The sequence below is a fragment of the Phodopus roborovskii genome, unplaced genomic scaffold (assembly GCF_943737965.1).
Source record: "Phodopus roborovskii unplaced genomic scaffold, PHOROB, whole genome shotgun sequence".
Lineage (NCBI taxonomy): Eukaryota > Metazoa > Chordata > Mammalia > Rodentia > Cricetidae > Phodopus > Phodopus roborovskii.
In genome coordinates, this window is record NW_026125078.1 from 106,212 (window position 1) to 126,190 (window position 19,979).

At 44.1% G+C, this 19,979-nt stretch overlaps 1 pseudogene; it reads left to right on the forward strand.

Moving 5' to 3' along the window:
* Positions 1-2,250: 2,250 nt before the first annotated feature.
* Positions 2,251-18,499, forward strand: LOC127225792 (transcriptional repressor NF-X1-like; annotated as a pseudogene).
* The last annotated feature ends 1,480 nt before the right edge of the window (positions 18,500-19,979 follow it).

Sequence of the window (19,979 nt, forward strand, 5' to 3'; positions counted from 1 at the left end):
ACTGATCACATCTCCTTGTCACACCATCTCATGTTTCCAGACCACAACCTCTACATATCAGCCAGACATCTTTGGAGAATGTGAGTTTTGTGTCCATCCTGGGTGAAGCTCACACCACCATTTGTGGCCTTGCCTACTGGACTGAGACTGTTTCACCTTATGTTTAACTGTTACAGCTCTGAGGGGAAAGGTGTCCTGGCAGTCAGAAGCCAAGGAATATCACAAAGCCACGCCCAACAACAAGCCTCACACGGGATTTATTGAGAAAGACACAGGAGCAGGGATGGCTGCCTCTGCTTGGGCAAGAAGCACAAGGAACTGAGCAACAGGCAGGTTTTAGAGTTTTTTGGTAGCTATCCAGGGTGGCCTGACCTCAGGGCAAGCTCAAGGACCGGTTGGATTTTGTGGCCACATGTTGAGCTTTTTTCTGGAAATGACTATTAGAGAAGTCTGGGGGCAGGGGCCTAGCCATTAGTACCTCAAGGGGTTTACAGCCTTTCATTTGCTGTAAGCTACACAGAACTACCACCCCTTATCTCCCCCACACTCTCTCTCTTCAATATCACAGACTGCTTTTATTCCTCAGGGATACACTTTGTGGGCACCCTGGATCCCACAAATTGTAATTAATACCTTGATCCTTAGTACTCCCACCCAGCCCCATGCCCATTCACAATGCCTCAACTCTCTTCAACACTCAAGTTTACAGCTGCCTACCTGCTTGGTGGTTTGGGAGTTGTGCCCTGGTGTTCCTTTTTCCAAAACTAGGGATGGTACCTGGTAAAGAATCCTTGCCAGTTCCCATCACAAGGTTTATAGTGGCATGGCATGACAAAGGGGCAGTTCAGGTCACACCCTCTCTAACAGTCTGGGCATGATCACTACTGGGGTGGCTGGACTACTTCCCAGCTATTTTCCACTGGTTTTCCTCTCAGTTCATCCAGGATCTCCAATGGGTGCTTCAGACCATCCTCATCTTCCAGGGCCTAATAGACTCAGTGATCACCATAGGGCTACAAAATTGGTGAGGACTGGATTACTAACAAAACCCCTTCAATCCCAGGCCACCTGGGAACACCATCCCCAAGAAACCCTATCAAAGCCTGTCTTCTGCCTGCTCCTTGCTGCTTTTCACAGGAACAGAGGCAGCCACCCTCCCTCCTGTGTCTTTCCTAATATCTCTTGTGTGAGGTTTGTTGTTCAGTGTGACTTTGTGACATTCCTTCACCTCTCACTATAGGGATAGATATCTTGCCCTTCAGAGCTGCAACACTTGCACTGTGGGAAGCCTTTCCCTTGGAGCTGCAACACTTAAAGACAGATAAACAACATCATAACCTAAAGGATTCCCAGATTTACAGGGCTCTGGACAGGCTAAGCTACCCAGTAGAAAGGGTTTCTTAGTCTATAGGAGTTAGTCTACAGAAGTGCAAAGTCCTGTGGCCAGAGTGGTCACAGACATCGTGGAAAATGTTTGAGACGGGGTCTTACTGTCACCCTGGCTAGCCTGGAACTCACTTTGTAACCAAGCTGGCATGTGCCCCCAGAGTACTAGGATTAGAGACCTGGCTCACCACACCTTGCCTTGAGAAATAGAACCCAAAGGAAACTAAAACTTTATAAATTTGTATTTCTAGCTAGGAGTGCTGATGCTAGGAGGCTGATGTCTCAGCCTATAAAGGAGGCTGAGACAAGAAAGATCCTACTTCAAGGCCAACCTGGGGCTCCATCGTGACACCCCGCCCCCATCACACCCTCACATTACACACACACACACACACACACACACACACACACACACACACTGCCTTTTGATTACTACAGTACCACACACACACACACACACACACACACACACACACACACACACACACACTGCCTTTTGATTACTACAGTACCCCACCTGGGTTACTCGCCGCCTGGGTTAGTCACTCCAGGCAAACTGTATCCGAAGGCCATTTAAAGTTGGGCGGACGGCAGGGCATGACAAAAGGCTCTGCAGCCTGAGAACATAGCACGTCTGAAAACGAAAAACAACGATTACGCGAGTCCTGCCCATCTCCGACGATTTGGGTCCCCTTCTGCAACCCGTGCCCGCGCTTCCGCCCAGGCCCGACGCATCTGTCTGACGTCCCAAATGCGCCATTCCACTGTATTCGAGCGGCACCACCCCGAGACCATCTACGCGCGCGCAAGAGAGACTACTCGGCGCCGGAAATCCGGGGCACGTGACCAGGTGACAGCCCTCTCTCGGTGGCGGGGCCCGCTTGAGGTGCTGCGGCACAGCACGGGATGGCGGAGGCGCCTCCGGTCTCAGGTACCGTCTGTTTCCCCGCGCGGGACCTCTAGGGTGCGGCGGTTTCGTCAGCAACGGGATCGGAAGGGTTCGGGCCACTGAGGTGCCGCGAGGGGCGCGTGCTGCGCGGGGACAGTGGCTCGCGAGGGCCAAGCCACGCGCGCTGCCCATACGGAGCCCCTCCACCATCTTCCACAGGGTGGTGAAGCTCGGCCCTTGGGTTTCAGCGGTGAACGAAAGGGTGCCGGTGCCCCCCCGAGCGGACATGGGCGTCCCGCGCCCCCGCGGGGCTCCTTCCGGCCCTCCCGAGGCAGCGCGGCACGGAGTCCGGCGGGCGGGCGGGCGTAGGCGAGGCTCCGTAGTGGGCCCTGGAGTCCGGCTAGTTTGCGCGCAGTGCTAGGGGTGTGTTAGCCACCTCTGGAGCGGCGGTGGCGTCCCGCGCGGTTGCGAGCAGGTCCAGCCTCAAGTGGTGTGAAATCCCATTTTGCCGTGACGTGTGTGATCCTGTCTCAGTTTCCTCATCTGTCAGTTTGGAGCCCGTAAGCTAATTCCCGGGCCCTACCAGTTTTGTCCCTAATTGTTGGCTCACTTTCCTTCCTGGAGCCTCTCTGTAGTAGAGACAACCTCATTTGACTGTTCATGCAAGTTATTTCCATTTTCTTCATGGTGTATTTATAGATCGGGGTTTCAAATTGTGGACAGCAATCAAAAAGAAACATTTTTGCACTAGGATGTTAGTACACACTTAACCAAAACGTAAAAGTGAACCACGAAACAGGATAGTTGATATCATATTTAAGAACTCTTAACTCCATCCTCAAGAATCACGTTGGGTTTGCACATCCTCCTGTCACTTCATCTCTAGGAGATCTGACGCCCTCTGCTGGCCACCGAGGGTATCAGCATACACGTGGCATATATCCCGTTCCCTTTCCCTGCTAACAGACACACACACACTTAAAAAAAAAAAAAAAAAAAAAAAAATGTTTTTTAAGTGAACCAAATGTTTCATTGTTATCAGGCATAGTGGCACACAGCTTTATTCCCAGCACTAGGGAGGCTGAAGCAGGAGAATCTTTGAGTTCAAAACCAGCCTAGTCTACATAGCCAGTTCCAGGTCAGCCTAGGTTATATAGTGAGCCCTTATATATCTTGGAAGGGTGGGATGAGGGTCGAGGGGGGGAGAAGCAGTAGTTTATTTTACTATCAACAACTCATGTTAAGATTTAAAAGACTACTTGTCACAACCCACTCTGTAGATTTGTCTTCATGGCCTGCTCTTCCTGAAAATCAGCACAGCAGTGTCCAATTATAGCTGTGCTTCTGACAAATTGACAGGCACTACTAAGGCTGTGCATGTATTTGTTGTGTACTGAGCGACAGGCAAGATGTACATTCCTGTCTCGGCTTAAAGGGTGGAAAACTTTAGGCAGATATGTTATTATTCTCTCTCTCTAGGTCTTCACTGGCCCTCTAAACTGAATCTGTTCATCATCTCAGCCTCACATTCACTTCTGACTTAGATATTTGAAGCAGAGCTCAGTGAGGGCTAGTTGTGACTCATGACTTTAGCCTTTAGGACTGTGCTCTAGGTTACTACTTCCACTCCTAAAGCATCTGCCGAGCCCCTTGTTCAGGAAATTCCTACTTCTTTCTTTCTTCCTTTCTTTTTTTGTTTTTTGAGACAGGGTTTCTCTGTATTGTTTTTGGAGCCTGTCCTGGAACTAGCTCTTGTAGACCAGGCTAGTCTCAAACTCCCAGAGATCTGCCTGCCTCTGCCTCCCGAGTGCTGGGATCAAAGGCATGCGCCACTAACGCCCAGCTACTTCCTTATTTCTTTAGCCTTTGTCCTTTCTTACTGTCACATCCTCTGTAGTTCACACACTCCCTAAGGCAGTGGTTCTCAACCTTCCTGGATACTGTGATCATTTACTATATTCCTCATGTAGTTCCCCAGCCATAATTATTTTTGTTGCTACTTTGTAACTAATTTCACTCCTGTTACGAATGGATATAAATACTTGTTTTCAGATGGCACTGGGTGGCCCATGTGAAAGAGTCATTGATTTCAAAGGGGTCAAGGCCCACAGGTTGAGAACTGCTACAGACTAATACAGAACTGAAGAATCTTTCTTTCCCATGATCAGATTTTCCTTCTTTCTCCTCCTACACTCCCCTGAAATAGAGCTTCTCTGTGTAACAGCCCTGGAACCTGCTTTGTAGACCAAGCTGGCCTCGAACTCAGAGATCCACCTGCCTCTGCTTCCCCAGTGCTGACCAGCCTATGATCAGACTTTCTAACACCAACTTTGTGAACAACTCTACATATTGCTGTGTGTTGTTGGATCTCTGGTGTCCCTTACTTGTGTTATAATGATGCCTTGGTGAGAAGACAGCTCAGCTCCCCTTACAGAAGATCTTCCACTTAAAATAGTGAAACAAGTATCTGACCTGAGCTCTGGTACAATTTCCTGATTCATGTGCCCCTTTTCCCCTTCCTTGTGTCTGTCTTTCTGAGGGCTTCAGCTTAGGGCTAGTGAAAGCACAACTATATATGGCTAGGTCCAGCATTGTCTGGATCTGTTCACTTTACCTTTACCAGGCTATTGGACAGCTTTACTGACCTTTTTTTTTTTTTTTTTTCAAGCCCCTCCATCCTTGCTTCTTCAAAGAAGGAAAGAAATGTATAACACTTCTTGGTATAGTTTACTCATTCCTGGTTTAAATTTATCACGTTTCCAGATTACCTCTGCCACTCTCTGAGTTTGTCTAAACCTTCCTGATACTGCCATTTTGTGAGGTCCTCCATCCTCAGGACACTATCTGTGTGGAAGTGTTTGGGACAGATCCTGGATTGAATGAGAGGTTTCTCTATGGCCTTTATGATCTCGCCAATTCTTCACTATGTTTCTGTGGTATCTGCTGCCTTGACCCTGTCAATGTGCAGTGTAAGAATAAGCACAAAGTCATGAATGCTACGTGTCCTAAGTCAGAATTCTGAGCTGCCTTGGAGTGCCTGTGGCCTTGGGCAAGTTACTGTGCTCTAGTTTTCTCATCTGGAATGTGAAGATTAAACAAGTTAATGGGGCTGGAGAGATGTCTCAGCTGGTAAGAGCACTTTATGCTCCTCCAGAAGACCAAGTTTGTTTCTTAGCTCCTACACATCAGGTGACTCAGAACTGCCTGTACCTGCAGCTCCAGGGAATCTGATGGCTTATCTTGCCTCAGGACACCCACATGTTCAGTGGTGTACACACACACACACACAGATACCTACACGTACACAATTAAAATGGAATAAAGAAGTTAACACATGGTAAGTGCTTAGAAGCCCAGTGGTGACGCACAAATTTAGTCCCAAAGACAGGCAAATTGCTGTGAGTTCCAGGCCAGCCTGATCTACAGAGTGAGTTCCAGGACAGGCTCCAAAGCAATACAGAGAAACCCTGTCTCCAAAAAAAAAAAAAAAAAAGTGCTTAAAAGAATGTGTAGCACATACTAAGTACCTAATAAGTACCAGGCCATATTATTAAACTTGAAATTTGTAAGTTCTGCATTATAGCCATTGGAGTCTGTGTTTAGTTAGCAATAATAAAGTATTGATTTAACCACTGTAGGCATGTTATTGCTTTACTAACTTACTTAGAATCCCTGGCAACTCTGATATAGGGATTATGATTTCCATTACATATAAGAAAACTGGGGCTAAGTAACACATTAAAGCATGATAAAGCAGGGCACGATAGTGCATGCCTGTAATTGCATTACTTAGAAGGTTGAGGCAAGAGGATTGGAAGTTTTAAGCCAGCCTGAGCTGTGTAGTGAATGTGAAGGTAGCCTGGACTACATAGTGAGGCCTTTTCTCAAATGACAGAAGACAGATGATTTCAAACAACAATAAATGGTAGGCCGAGACTTAAATTCATGCTTTACAGACTGTTGATTGCTACTGTAACTGACTGTCACTGACTGGTTTTGTGTCACTGAGCAGATAGTCTCTCTTTTTCTCTCCCTCCCTCCCTCCCTCTGTCCCCTCTCCCCCCATCTTGACAGGGTCTTACTATGTAGCTCTGGCTGACCCAAACTTACTATGTAGGTCAGGCTGGCTCAAGCTTACAGGCATCTGACTGCCTCCACCTCCTGAGTGCTGGGATTAAAAGTGTGCACCACCACGCCCTGCCCTGGCAGATGATTTCTTTAGGCTGCAGGAACTGAGCTGACTGTATTCAGAATCACCTTGTGGGGGGAATGAGTAGGCTGAAGTTAAAGTAAGGTTAAATCTTAAGGCTTGGAAATTTTAGAACATATTGTAGGAGTTACATGTAAAAAAGCCAAACTCTGTCCTAGGGGGGAAGAGATGGAGACTACCATACTCACTATGCTAATAGTGTCTGTATGAACTCTTTTAGGTGCCATAACAACCCTCTTAAATAAATGTTGTTATCCTTTATTATAGATGTAGAAACAAAAGCTAAGGATGGTCAGGTGATATCCCTAAGCTAATTCAGACTTTAAACCCATTTTAGCTGACTTCAAATCCTGTTTGCTTGCTATTAAGCAATGCTGCTTTAGTGTTTGGAAAGACCACATGGAACTTCCTGACCAATATCTCATCCCTAACCCTGACCTTCATTTTTATTGAGATAGCGTCTTACTCTGAATCCTGGTCTGCTCTCAAACTTTTGATCCTTCTGCCTAGACTTCTCCAGTACTGAGATTAGAGCATGTAGGTTTTGGTTATAGGTTCTCATGTAGCTCAGGCTCTTCTTGAATTTCACTTCCAAGTGAGGGATTACCAGTGCATACTATCGTGCCTGGCTTTGGCTCTCCTAAGATTTTTGAATAAATGTATGTTCATAGTGTTAGATGGCCTTGGCCATCAGTGAACATCAATGTTGCCTCTACAGACATGATATACTAATTGTCCTCCACAAGGACTGAGGGCCTGACACTTTCAAGGAGACGATCTCATTAAGCCTGTTTTATACAAGAAAATTCTTTTAGATATGCCTTTAGAGTCTTATGGGCTTCATAAGCGACATTAGTTTCTTACTGGATATCTGTTTCTTGTTTCCTAGGCACTTTTAAATTCAATACAGATGCTGCTGAGTTCATTCCTCAGGAGAGAAAAAATTCTGGTCTAAATTGTGGGACCCAAAGAAGACTCGACTCTAATAGGATTGGCAGAAGAAATTACAGTTCCTCACCTCCCTGTCACCTTCCTAGGCAGGTCCCTTATGATGACATCTCTGCTGTTCATCAGCACAGTTACGCCTCTGGAAGCAAACCTAAGAATCAACAGGCTTTTTACCACTCATCTAATAAATCACTCAAGAACCATGGTCTTCAGAATCAGCCGTGGCAGAAACTGAGGAATGAAAAGTACCAAAGCAGAGTCAAGAAAGCGCAAGGGCTCACTGAGCAGACGTCAGATGCATCTAGTTTAGAAAGTGTGTCCAGGTCAGAGAGTGGAACAGACCCTAGGGAGCACAGCCCTTCTGAGAGCTGAGAAAGATGTGGTTATTGCAGATCCCAGAGGAGCAAAACCCAAAAAGGCAGCACAGCTTGTATACAACTATGGCAGAGGACCAAAGGCCAAAGGGAAACTCAAATCCGATTGGGGTAATAGAATGAGCCCTAAGTCTGAGGATGAAAATACCAGGCCTGTGGGGGTTTCCCACACTGACTTTTCAGATGTGTCCTGTAGAAAAGCTGTAGTGGATGGATGTGTATCAAGACGCAATGAGCAGAGAAGATACCCACAGAAAAGGCCTCCCTGGGAAGTGGAGGGTGCCAGACCACGGCCAGGCAGGAACCAACCCAAACAGGAGAATCAACGACATACAAATTCAGGGCCCCAAAAACAACATGCCCCCCATTCCAAAGGATAATCTCAGAGAAAGGCCAGCAAAGTCAGCCTGTGACACTGGGAATTTGACAGTTGTCACAGGTCTTCCAGAAGGGTTGACCAAGAGAAGAATGCTGTAAGGAGACAGGACCCTCAAGTGCTCTCCCCTTTCCCCAGAGGCAAACAGACCCATGTGCTGAAGAACGTGGAAACACATACAGGTAAGTGAGCCTGAGGGGAGGAAAGAGCACTTGGTGCTAATTTTCAAGCAGTGCACTCATATACTTAGAAACTAGGAGATAAAAAAGATAGCATAGTGAAGTCTCTACCTAAATCCAGTGCCTGCTTGGATCCTGCCACTACCCATTGCTGCCCCTCATTAGTGACCTCTACTTTTTTTTTGTTTCTTTGCTTGTTTGTTGTTTGAGACTGGGTTGCAAGCTCTCTGCCACTGAGCTATATCCCCAAATCGTCATTATTCGAGTGAAACACAGTCTTTGTAAGTTACCCAGGGTAGCCTTGAACTTTCTCTATAATCTAGGCAGGGCTTGGGGACTGGTGCAGTTCCTGCCTCAACATCCTGAGTAGCTGGTATTACAAACAAGCCTGTACCACCAGGCCCATCACTTTTTTTGTTTACTTACTTTCCTCCAATAAATTATTGTGTAAGGGCTTTAAATGTAGCTAGAGATGATACAGCTATTTGGTTATTTCTCTTTTAAGTTATGATTGCAGAAGCAGACTTGGCAATTTATAGCTTATATCATCTCCTCTCTTCTTGTTTGCTCCATTGAGATGATCCTGTCTCCTGTCTTGATTCTTTTTTCAATTTATCTTTTGCTCCATCAGTGAATAATTTTTCCAAAACATATCTTGAACTCGTCATTCCTCTATCTTGGGTTCTGACACCTGTAGATTCTAGCTTTTCCTCAACAGTCCCATCTTCTGTTGCTGTACTTTCTGCCATTTTATTCCAGATTCCTTCTTATTTTGTCTATACAAACTGTTGTATGCAGTACCCCTCTATCTAGAGTTCCTACCCCTTTGCTCATTGCTAAACTTTTTGTTGTTGTTTAATTTTACTTTCAATTTGTTATATGTATGGCTGTTTCACCTGTATGTGTATCTGCACTATGTGTGCCTGATGCCCATGGAGATCAGAAAATGTCAGGCCCCCTAGAACTGAAGTTACAGCTGATTGTAAGCTGGGAATCAAACCCAAATCCTCTGGAAGAAGCATCCTGTGCTCTTACACACTGAGACCCCCTTCAGGCTCCTTGTTTTTGTTTTGAGATAGGCTCTCACTTTGTAGCCCTGGCTTGCCTGGAATTTGCTATGTAGACTAGGCTGGCTTTGAACTCAGAAGTCTGACTGCCTCCTGGGTGCTAGAATTAAAGGTATGTGTGTGTGTGTGCATGCACACCTGAGTGTATGTGTGTGCGTCACTGTGTGTACCAAGAAACCCTATGAGGCCAGAAGAAATCATCAGATCCCCCTGGAACTGAAGTTACAAGTGGTCATGCCATAGGGATACTAGGAACTGAACTCAGGTTCTTAACAGGATTATTAGTACGCCACTGAGCCATCCCTTCAATGTTGAACTCCCTTTTTTTTTTTTTTTTTTTCAATACTGAACTTGATATTTTATTTTTAAAATACAGCAGGTAAGAACAGACACAAACACATGCGCATGACAAGCATACTCAGAACCATTTCAATTGAAGAAAATACAGGAGGTCGATTAGAAATTTGGAAATGCATAAGACATATTACAAAATGGTTTTCCCATTCTCATGGATGCTATAGCAGTCATAACATCTTCAGTCTCTGTTTTTTGGTTTGTTTGTTTTTTTGACTTAACAAGTTGTGGTATTTAAATGTTTCTGCACATATTTACATATGTGTAAATTTCATAATCAACATTAAAGACACTGTCAGTTCCAGAGTGAGGGGGAGATGGAAAGAGTTTAAGGAAGAGGACTTGGAAGGTTCTGCAGTGAGGAAAAGTGATATCATTGAATTGTCATTAAAATGTGTATATATGCTGTTGGCCAGTTACTAGTTTCTTATGAGCTAGCTCTGTCTTAAATATTAGCCCATTTCTATTAATCTAAATATTTCCACGTTGTCTCATCTTACCGGAGAGGAAGCTGGCGTTCTGCTCTCTCTCCATCCTCCATCTTGAATCTCCTCCCTACTCCTTCCTCCCTTTTCCTTGTCTCCTAGTCTCATCTATCTTGCTTTCCTATTGGCCAACAGTGCTTTATTCATTAACTCCCTTTAGACAGGATCTCACTGTGCATCCCTGGCTTGCTTGGAAGTCCTATGTAGATGAAGCTGGGCTAGAACTCCCAGAGTTTCTCTGCCTCCCCAAGTGCTAGGATTAAAGGTTTGTGCTCTAGTCCCAGGAGTAAACTATGGATGTTTTAAAAGCTAATTGAGTTTCATATCTAGGGAGCCTTTTGTTATCCCTATAGTATTTATCTCTTCCAGTCCTTGACAAGAATGTGTTTTTGTACTCATTTGCATACTTTTGTTTCCAAATTTATCACTTGAAACCATAATTTGTAGAGGGAAGCAGATCGAAGAGTTTGAGGCCAGCCTGGTCTACAGAGCTAGTTCCAGGACAGTCAAGACAGAGAAACCCTGTCGGAAAGGAAAGGAAAGGAAAGGAAAGGAAAGGAAAGGAAAGGAAAGGAAAGGAAAGGAAAGGAAAGGAAAGGAAAGGAAAATTGTTTCCATGACAGTGCTAAGAATCTTAGACTAGTTAAAAAGAAGATACTTTCTTCCCTTTTTTTAAGTCTCCTATGTAACCCAGCCTCTGAGTGCTGGGATTAAAGGTGTGCACCACCCCCCTGCTATGTTTGTTTGTTTCTTTTATTTTTAGATGTGGGTGTCCTCTGTGTAGCCCTAGCCTGGAATTTGTTGGATAGACTAGGCTGACCTTGAACTAACAAAAATCTTTTTGCTACCTCCTAGTGCTGGGACTTGAGGCATGGGCCACTACCCTTGACCTAGATATCTATCTTTCTCTTTTCTTTGTGGTATTCTTGCCTTGCATAGCTCTTAGAACAGTTGTAGTCAGCTCTTGACTATTGCACAGAATTTAGGCTGAACTAAATAATTTCCTGTAAGTACATTCTACCCTTTGGTTCTTCTGAAGAAACACAGCTTCTCTTTCCTCAGTTACCATCCTGTCCCCTTTTATGCCATTTGAAGACATTCCTTATTTTTCCCTGAGTGTGTATTTTATCAAGGCAAAGAGTACTAGCTCTGGGAAGACCGAATTTGAAGACAAACTGTGCTACTTAGCAAGACCCTCCATGTGTTTTGGGGGTGGGGGATAACTTCAGTAATAACTTTCTTCCTGTGAACCTTAACCTTAATTGGTCTACTTTTGGTTGAATGTGAGACTTTGACCTAATCAATGATGCCACTACCCGCCCCAGGCCTGTTTTTTCACTGAGCTCCCTCCAACCCCACTCCTATAGTGTTATTAATTTTTGTGACCTCAAACTGAGATCTACCTGTCTTTACCTCCCTACCCCCTGCTTATATCAACTTTAAGAACAGCTGCCTTGCCAGGCTGGGTTGGACAGTGGTGGTGCACACCTTTAATTCTGGTACTGAGGAGGCAGAGGCGGTGGATCTCTGTGAGTTCAAGGTCAGCATGGTCTATAGAGTGAGTTCCAGGACGGCCAAAGCTGTTACACAGAGAAACCCTGTCTCAAAAAAACAGAAACAGCCAAAAACAACAACAACAAAAACCCAAAGCAAAACCAATGCACATGAAGTAAAAATATATAAATTAAAAAAAAAAAAAAAGAAAGGAAGGTAAGTGAAGGTGAGCCTGAAAAGCAAGCTAGTGAACAGTGACCCACCATGGCTTCAATTCTTGTCTCTAGATTCCTGCCTTGAGTGCCTGCCCTGACTTTCTTCACAGTAAACTAAGCTGAAAGTCAAAATAAATCCTTTACTTCCCAAATTGCTGTTGGTAATGGTTTTATCACAGCCATAAAAAGCAAACTAGGACAGTTTGTTTCTGGTTTTTCTTTTTTAAACTCAAGGACGACGATATTTATTAAAGTTCAAGACAAAACAAAACAGAAAACCAAGAAAGCAAGCTGTAAATCTCAGTAGATGCCTATAGAGAAGACTGGAGAAAAGAATGGGTGGGGGAGGGTGCCACTTGAGCCAAGCCAGTGTGGAGGTTAGCCACTTGTCAGCAGCACAGAGGTGGGCCTCAGAGAAAGCAAAGCCTTGACCTGTTAGGAAAGGCATAGAAAGGTTGTTTTGTTTTATTTTGTTTGAAAGAGTTATTTGGTGGGTGGACCCCATTGACTTTTGGTGGGGAGTTGGGGGGTTGGAGACAAGAAGTTTATTGCTATATCTGAAAAGTTTGCAGTTGATTAGCACTTCTGTGTTCTCCAGGTTATTTCAGTGGATTGTGTCCTTTCACTGACATCCTGTTCAACTAGAGTCATACAGTAAACACAGTTGTGTCTGAGAAATAATGGGGGAAGCCCTAGTTTGAAAAGGCCTATGGGAACTGAGAAAGAGCCAGTGGTCAGACAGGACTTGCACTTGACATGGTCAAGTCTTGACACTGAAACCTGATAGTTTGCCAGATCAGAGCAGCTCTAGAATCCCACGACTACTATGTTTTATCATTAAACATGCTTTGATAAAACCAAAGAGAAAGTTACTGTTGCCAATGGGAGATTTTTATTTTTCTAGGACCTCTTTGGAGCTGTTTGTTATGTGGGTGCCTTCTATGTCCAAGGTACCACTCTAATAAAAGTCTTTGTTCCCTAGCAGGGTACACTCTGAATACAGTTAGATAATAAACAATATAACACATAATACATGGTTTATCAGAAGGTCTGACTGTGGCCAAGGTGCGCCTTTGAGTCTTTATCCTCCAGTCTTAGCACCAGGAGTGCTGGGATTGCAGGAATATACCTGATGCCTGACACTATCAAGTAGCTATAAATGTTGCTGAAGAAAATACAGTGTGGAAAAAGAATAGATTATGTTCAGGGAGTGAATTGCAACTTTTGTAAGTGTGAGAGGAGGACTGTTTCATGAGGAAGTCCACGTTTTGAGTAAATACTGGAGTAAATGAGGAGCTGAGCCATTCAGGTATCTAGGGCAAATCTTCTAGGCACAGTATGGAGCATAAAGTCCCCAGGCAGAAGTCTACCTGACTGTGAGAACAATAAAATCAATGGACCTGGGAGGAAGTGGGGCCACTGTGAGGGGATGTGCTTTTCCAGTCACAGGATGAGTACTATTAACAAGGGGCTAGGGAGATGGCTTAGCAGATAAGAGCACTGTTTACTCTTCCAGAAGGCCCAGGTCAGTTCTAGCACCCACAAACTCTGGTTCCAGGAGACTCTGACACTCTCTTCTGGCCTCTGAGGTCACCAGGCATACATGTGGTGGACATGCAGGCAAAACTACTCATAACCATAAAGATTATTTTGTTTGTTTGTTTGTTTTGTTTTAATTGGTAAGCTTTGACCAGAAAAGTACATATAATTTTCTGTATCCATCCCTGTACTAAAACTGGGACTTGAACCTAGCACCTCTTGATGTTAAGCAATCACTTCCCTGCTGAGTTGTTTTCCTACCTCCTTTTTTTTTTTTTTTTTTTTTTTGGATTTTGAGATATTGTCTCACTGAGTTGCCTAAGCCAGCCTTGCCTTTATTCTGTATCAGACAGGCCATAAACTTGTTATCCTCCTGCATGAGTCTGCCAAGTACCTGGAATTGCTGGCTTATGGCCACCAGGCCAGGCTTAATTTACAGTTTGTTGTCTTTGTATTGCTGTGGCCAAAAGTAGAAAGACTAGTAAGGAAGGCACTGTAATAATCCAGGTAAATGGAAAGCAGCTTGAACCGGAATGAGAGCAGCAGAAATTGAATTCTAGGCATATTGTACAAATTGCTGACATAATGTAGAATGTGTGAAAGCCTTTAAAAAGGACTTAGCAGTAACATGTGGGGGTTGCACAGTTGGTAGCCACCCATCAACACATCTGTATGATTTGTATCTTAGTGGCCCAACATCACTGCAACTGGATTATGAAAGAGTACTTATAAGGCAGGTGTGTGGTACATATCTGCATTCACAGCCCTCTGGAAGTTGAGGCAAGAGGACTGATGTGAGCCTGAGCCCCATAGCAAGACTGTCCCAACAGCACCAACAAAAAGCTGCTTATTAATAAACTGTAAGAATAATGGCTGGGCAGTGGTGGCACACACCTTAATCCCAGCACTTGGGGGGGTGGAGGCAGGCAGATCTCTGTGAGTTGGAGACTAGCCTGGTCTACAGAGTAAGTTCCAGGAGAGCTCCAAAGCTACATAGAGAAACCATGTCACAAAAAGAATAAGAGACAGCTGAGCTGGGTATGGTAGCACTTGAGAAGTGGACACAGGAAAAAAAATGGGTTACAGACCAGCCTGGCTTACATAAGACCCTATCTCAAAAACTCTAAATAAATAAGTAAATAAATATAATCTTCAGGGTAAAAATTAAAACAGTGGTAATACTTTAGTCTATTCAGTACTTACTATTATTTATTTATTATTTTCTTTGTGATATTTGTTTTGTTTTTCTAGACAGGGTTTCTCTGTGTAGCTTTGAAGTCAGTCCTGGAACCGCTCCATAGACCAGACTGGCCTCCAACTCACCTACATCCCCCTGCCTCTGCTTCATGAGTGCTAGGATAAAAGGCGTGCGGCACAACTACCAATGCGATCTAGGATGCTTGATACGTTTCATTATGTAACCCAAGCTGGTCTTGAAATCTTGAGGTCAAGTGAATCTTCTGAACCCTGAGACCACAGGCCTGTGCTACAATCCTGAATAATCTGGGTGGATTATTAATTATTAAATGCCTCCTTTCTCAGTCCTATATCAGCATCTTCTACTCATTCTTGGCCTCAAAGTCTGAATAGCCACTTTAAGTCTGTTAGGATATGCTCTCAAATGGCTTGTTTCTTTAATAACCAAAGTGAGGAATGGTTTTCTTTCTTTCTTTTTTTAATACAATTTTTAAAATTTAAATTAGAAACAATCTTGTTTTACATGTCAATCCCATTTCCCCTCTCCCTCGCCTCTTCCCCTGTCCCCCATTGACCCCCTGTCTCATCCCCTTTCTGCTCCCCAGGGAGGGTGAAGCCTTCCATAGGGGGCCCTCCCCCATATGTCTATGCTGAGACAGTATCCCTCTATGTGTAATGGGCTCCCAAAGTCCATTCGTACACTAGGGATAAATACTGATCCACTACCAGAGTCCCCATAGACTGCCCAGTCCTCCCAACTGACACCCACATTCAGGGGTTCTGGGTTGATCCTATGCTGGTTTCCCAGCTATCAGGCTGGGGTCTATGAGCTCCTCCTTGGAGTTTTCTGTTTCAGTTTGTTTGTTTGTTTGTTTTTTAAACAGGTTCCCTAATTGAGCAGCTAACTACAGAAAAAATACGAGTGTATGGTGTGCTGTGAATTGGTTCAAGTTATAGCCCCCAGTGTGGAGCTGTCAGAGCTGTTTTCACGTCTTTCATTTGAACTGCATAAAGAAATGGGCCCGGTCTCCAGCATCTCATGCAGGTCATTTATTTATGTTTCCTGGGTTGTTTTGATAAATTTGGGTTATAAAATTAGCTTTAAAATACAGGAGGTGGTGGTGCATGCCTTTAATCCCAGCACTTGGGAGGCAGAGACAGGTAGATCTGTGAGTTTAAGGCCAGCCTGGTCTACAAAGCAAGTTCCAGGACATCCAGAGAGCTTACTCTGTCATCCCAAAAAAAGAAAAGAAAAAAAAAAAGAAACTCCATAGCATTTTATCAGTAGGTACAATGTTACCTAATTCTCTTGTTTTATGTTGGGACTTAAGTTGTAGACCTTAAACCAGCTAAATGTAACTATGAAAATATTTAGGGTATAGTAATAAAATCAATAATTTTTAAATTGAAAATGCTAGGTTTCACTGAAATGGCAACTATAAAAAGTGTTTGTTGACTAGTGAAATGGCATAAAGGGAATGGTACTTTATATCGAGTCTGAATTTCATACACGAGAGCCACATGGTAGAAGGGAGAACCAACTCCTGAAAGTTGCCTCTGATCCCCCAAGTGTGCCATGGCTCTCAAGTACATACACACAAAAGAAGAATGCAATTTTAAAATGATTTTGAAAAAGCATTCATTACCAGGTGTAGTGGCCCACACCTTTAATCCCAGAACTTGGAAGACAAAGGTGGGTGTATTCCTGTGTGTTTGAAGCCAGCCTGTTCTGCATAGCAGTTTTCAGACTAGCCAGAGCTACTAGTAAGACTCTGCCCAGAAAAAAAACAGATCTATAGCTGGGCAGTGGTGGTTCATGCTTAGACATTTATGTAAATTGTTTAATTTATCCTCAGGTATTAGGTTGCTTCTGCATTTCACAAATCTCTGTAGTATAATAGACCCTTCCTAAAGTATGCTAATGCCTATTGATAATGCAGAGCTTGCTGATAATATGCTCTCTGTGCTGTGACTCTTTAATTCAGGACATGTGCATTTTCCTGTATACCCAATAGTTTTTGTCCTCTTTTTCAAAACTATATTCAGTTAATAATATTGATATTAGAGGTTTTGGAGCAACATGGATACCTACTTTGATTCACCCTGTTAGTAAGTCTTTATAGCATGAACATAGAATTAATGAAGCAATCAGCACTGTGATTTTTAACTTTATTCAGAAGTAAAGCAATAGGACAGAATTAATACAGGACAGGGTGAGAGTTACTTAAGAGCCTAGGTCTTGTTTCTTAAATGTCTGATAATACTCAGCATTTTAATTCTAATTACTTCAGTGGTGTTGATTCCTATAGATTTTTTTTTTTTTTTTTTTTTCTGTTTGAGACAGTGTCTCACTAGACCAGACTAGCCTTGAACTCAGAGATCCTACCTCTGCCTTCCCAGTGTTTGGCCAGACTTAAAATTTTAAAATTACTGTGATGCTTTTTCAGGAGGGTGCAAAGGATTAAGCCTTAGGGCCCTGTATTGACAAAGCATGTTCTCTACTGTGGAGCTATATCCCTAACCCAGTTTATGCTGTGGAAAGAGACTGTGTTTTATTTAATATATTCTTTTCTTTGACAGATGGCCAGAGTGGTTGGAGGTGCCCTGCTTGTCAGAATGTTTCTGCACATGTTCCCAATACCTATACTTGTTTCTGTGGTAAGTTTGTGTACACACTGGAGTACTTCTTATTCATGCATTGTACCTCAGTGATCTGCAGGCCTCTTTCAGAAGTTGCTGGTAAGACTTTAAAGCTGTAAGAGGCTATAATGTTGTACTCATGCATTCCATCACCAGGTGGAGCCATGTGCCTTGGTACTCTTGGCAAACTAGAGTTGGGTCTTCTGTGCCAACCAGGCTTATGCTGACTCGAAGCTTGATGCTGACCTCTGGGTCTTAATGTGACACCAGAACATCAGTTGGCAGAGACAAATGTTGATGTATGCTCCCTCTCAGTGCTGGCTGCAACACCTTTGACATTTTAGATTTAAGCAGTGTAAGTAAAGTATAAGAGATCAGTCATTTGTCTTTATAACGGAAAGATTTTCTATAAACTGACAATACAAATTAACCTTGAATCTTTATATAGGATAGTTTTTCCTGTTTTTTTAATTTAAAGAGATTCTTTAACGATTCTTTTGGGAATTGTACATCATGCATCCTGATTCTGTTCACCTTCTGGTCCCCCCCATATCTTCCCTCACCCCTATGGTGTCCCCCCACCCACAAAAAGAAAAAATTTAAAAACAAAACTCCCCCCCCCCAAAAAAAAAAAAAAAAACCCTCTTTGGTGAGGCAGTGGTGGTGCACACCTTTAATCCCTGTACTTGGGAGGTAGAGGAAACAGGTGGGTATCTGTGAGTTCAAGTCCAGCCTGGTCTACTGAGTTCCAGAACAGCCTCCAAAGCTACAGAGAAACCCTGTCTAAAAAAAAACAAAACAAAAAACATATTTCTCCTTTTCCACCTCTCTAATACCTCTTCATTCCTCCTGGTGACACTGGGAGCAGTATGTCACATAGTATACCCTTTTGTTCAGTCACCTTTACCAGAAAATGTTATTACAGTGAGTCACTGGTCTGGTTCAAGGCCTCTGGTACCTGGTACACCATCCTCACTGAAACTCTTCTGGAATATCCCATAGCGGGGTGGTAGCTGAGCTGGTCATTTCCAGGCCACTGGGGCCACCTCGGCCTCAGGTGAGGGAGCAGACCCAGCACCCTATATCTGTGTCATCAGCGCCTGTTCTCCCTCACCTGTGGCTAGGGGTGCGGCCATCTCTCCCTAGAGCAGGGGTCAGCTCTCTTGCTGCAGCATCCAAGTTTCCCTGGGCCCAGCGAAGGGCAGGGCCTCTGATTTCATCAGGCAAGGTTCCTTTGGCCCCTTGAGGTGACAAGGGCCACAGACCCAGACATAGCCCTTGACAGCAGCTAGGACCCAGACGACATCCTGGCTCTGAGTGGAAGCATTGGCCACTCAGATTGGGAAGGTTCTGGTGCCAGCATGGCTTTAGCTTGTAACTCCAACCCCCAGCTTCTGTACAGTCTTTGATGGCAATATGGTATTTGAACTTTGGCACAGATCCCAGCCTCTGTAGGACAACAGACCCAGGTGTGGTCCTTGGCAACAGCTGTATCTGGATGTCACCATTGCCTCAGGTGGCAGTACATGCCACTCAGGATGGCATGGGCCCAGAGGTAGTGTGGCCCTTGGGCACCAACATAGTCCCAGACCTCAGATGTCTGCATGGGTTCAATGATAACAGGAGCCTCTGACAACAGCATAGACCCCTGGCTGCAATAGGACCTCGTACTCAGACATGGCACTCAGCTGCAGCTCTGGTCTAGACATCATCATAATGAATAGCAGCACAGGCCACACAGGTCTGCCTGCCCCTTGGACACTATCATGGACTTAGGACTCCAACCCTGAATATCCACACAGCCCTTGATGGCAACAGGAACCACATATGTCCACCCAGACTCTGGTTGCTTTAGGGCCAGGGACCCAGACAGCAGCCTGGGCCCAGATGACACAAAGTTTCCTGGTTTGGTTTGTTTGTTTTAAAATAGATTCTCACTGTATAGTTCTGGCTGGCCTGGAACTTACTATGTAGACTAGGCTGGACTTGAACTCACCTGCCTTGCCTTCTAAATGCTGGGATTAAAGACGTGCCATTCTGTTTTTCCCCTTTTCCTGTTTTTTAGTAGCTGCAGCTTTCTTTGATCCATATACTAATTGGATAATTCCTACTGCTGCTCGCTGTATATCTTTTTTCTTCTTTTTTTCCCCCCAGTCTTTTAGTGACTCATCTAGTTGATTCTGTTTCTCCATAGTTTGTTCCTCCCTTTGAACCATTAGATTTTGCATCTGCCTGTGTTGCCTCACTGAAACTGTCTTTAGTGACCTGGCCATATACACTGATATAAAAATGAACTTTTTGACAGCATGAACACCTTTAACCATTCCCTCCATTTAAAAAAAAAAAAAAAATGTTCTATTCCTCTTTTTCATGATGACTAGTTATTATTCAGTTCCTTGATTCCTTCACTAGCAAACATATTCCCCCTCCTCTCCAGTGGCTCTGGGGGTCAAACCCAGAGCACACACATGCTGGGCAAGCACTCTGCCTCTGAGCCATATCCCCAACTCCCTTTTCATTACATCTTTACTTAACTCTCACTTCAAATGCCTTTTTTTCCTGGAAGGATGCTTTGTTTGTTAACTTGTGTCTCACTCTGGTTTCTCTTTATGTGATATCTGCTGTT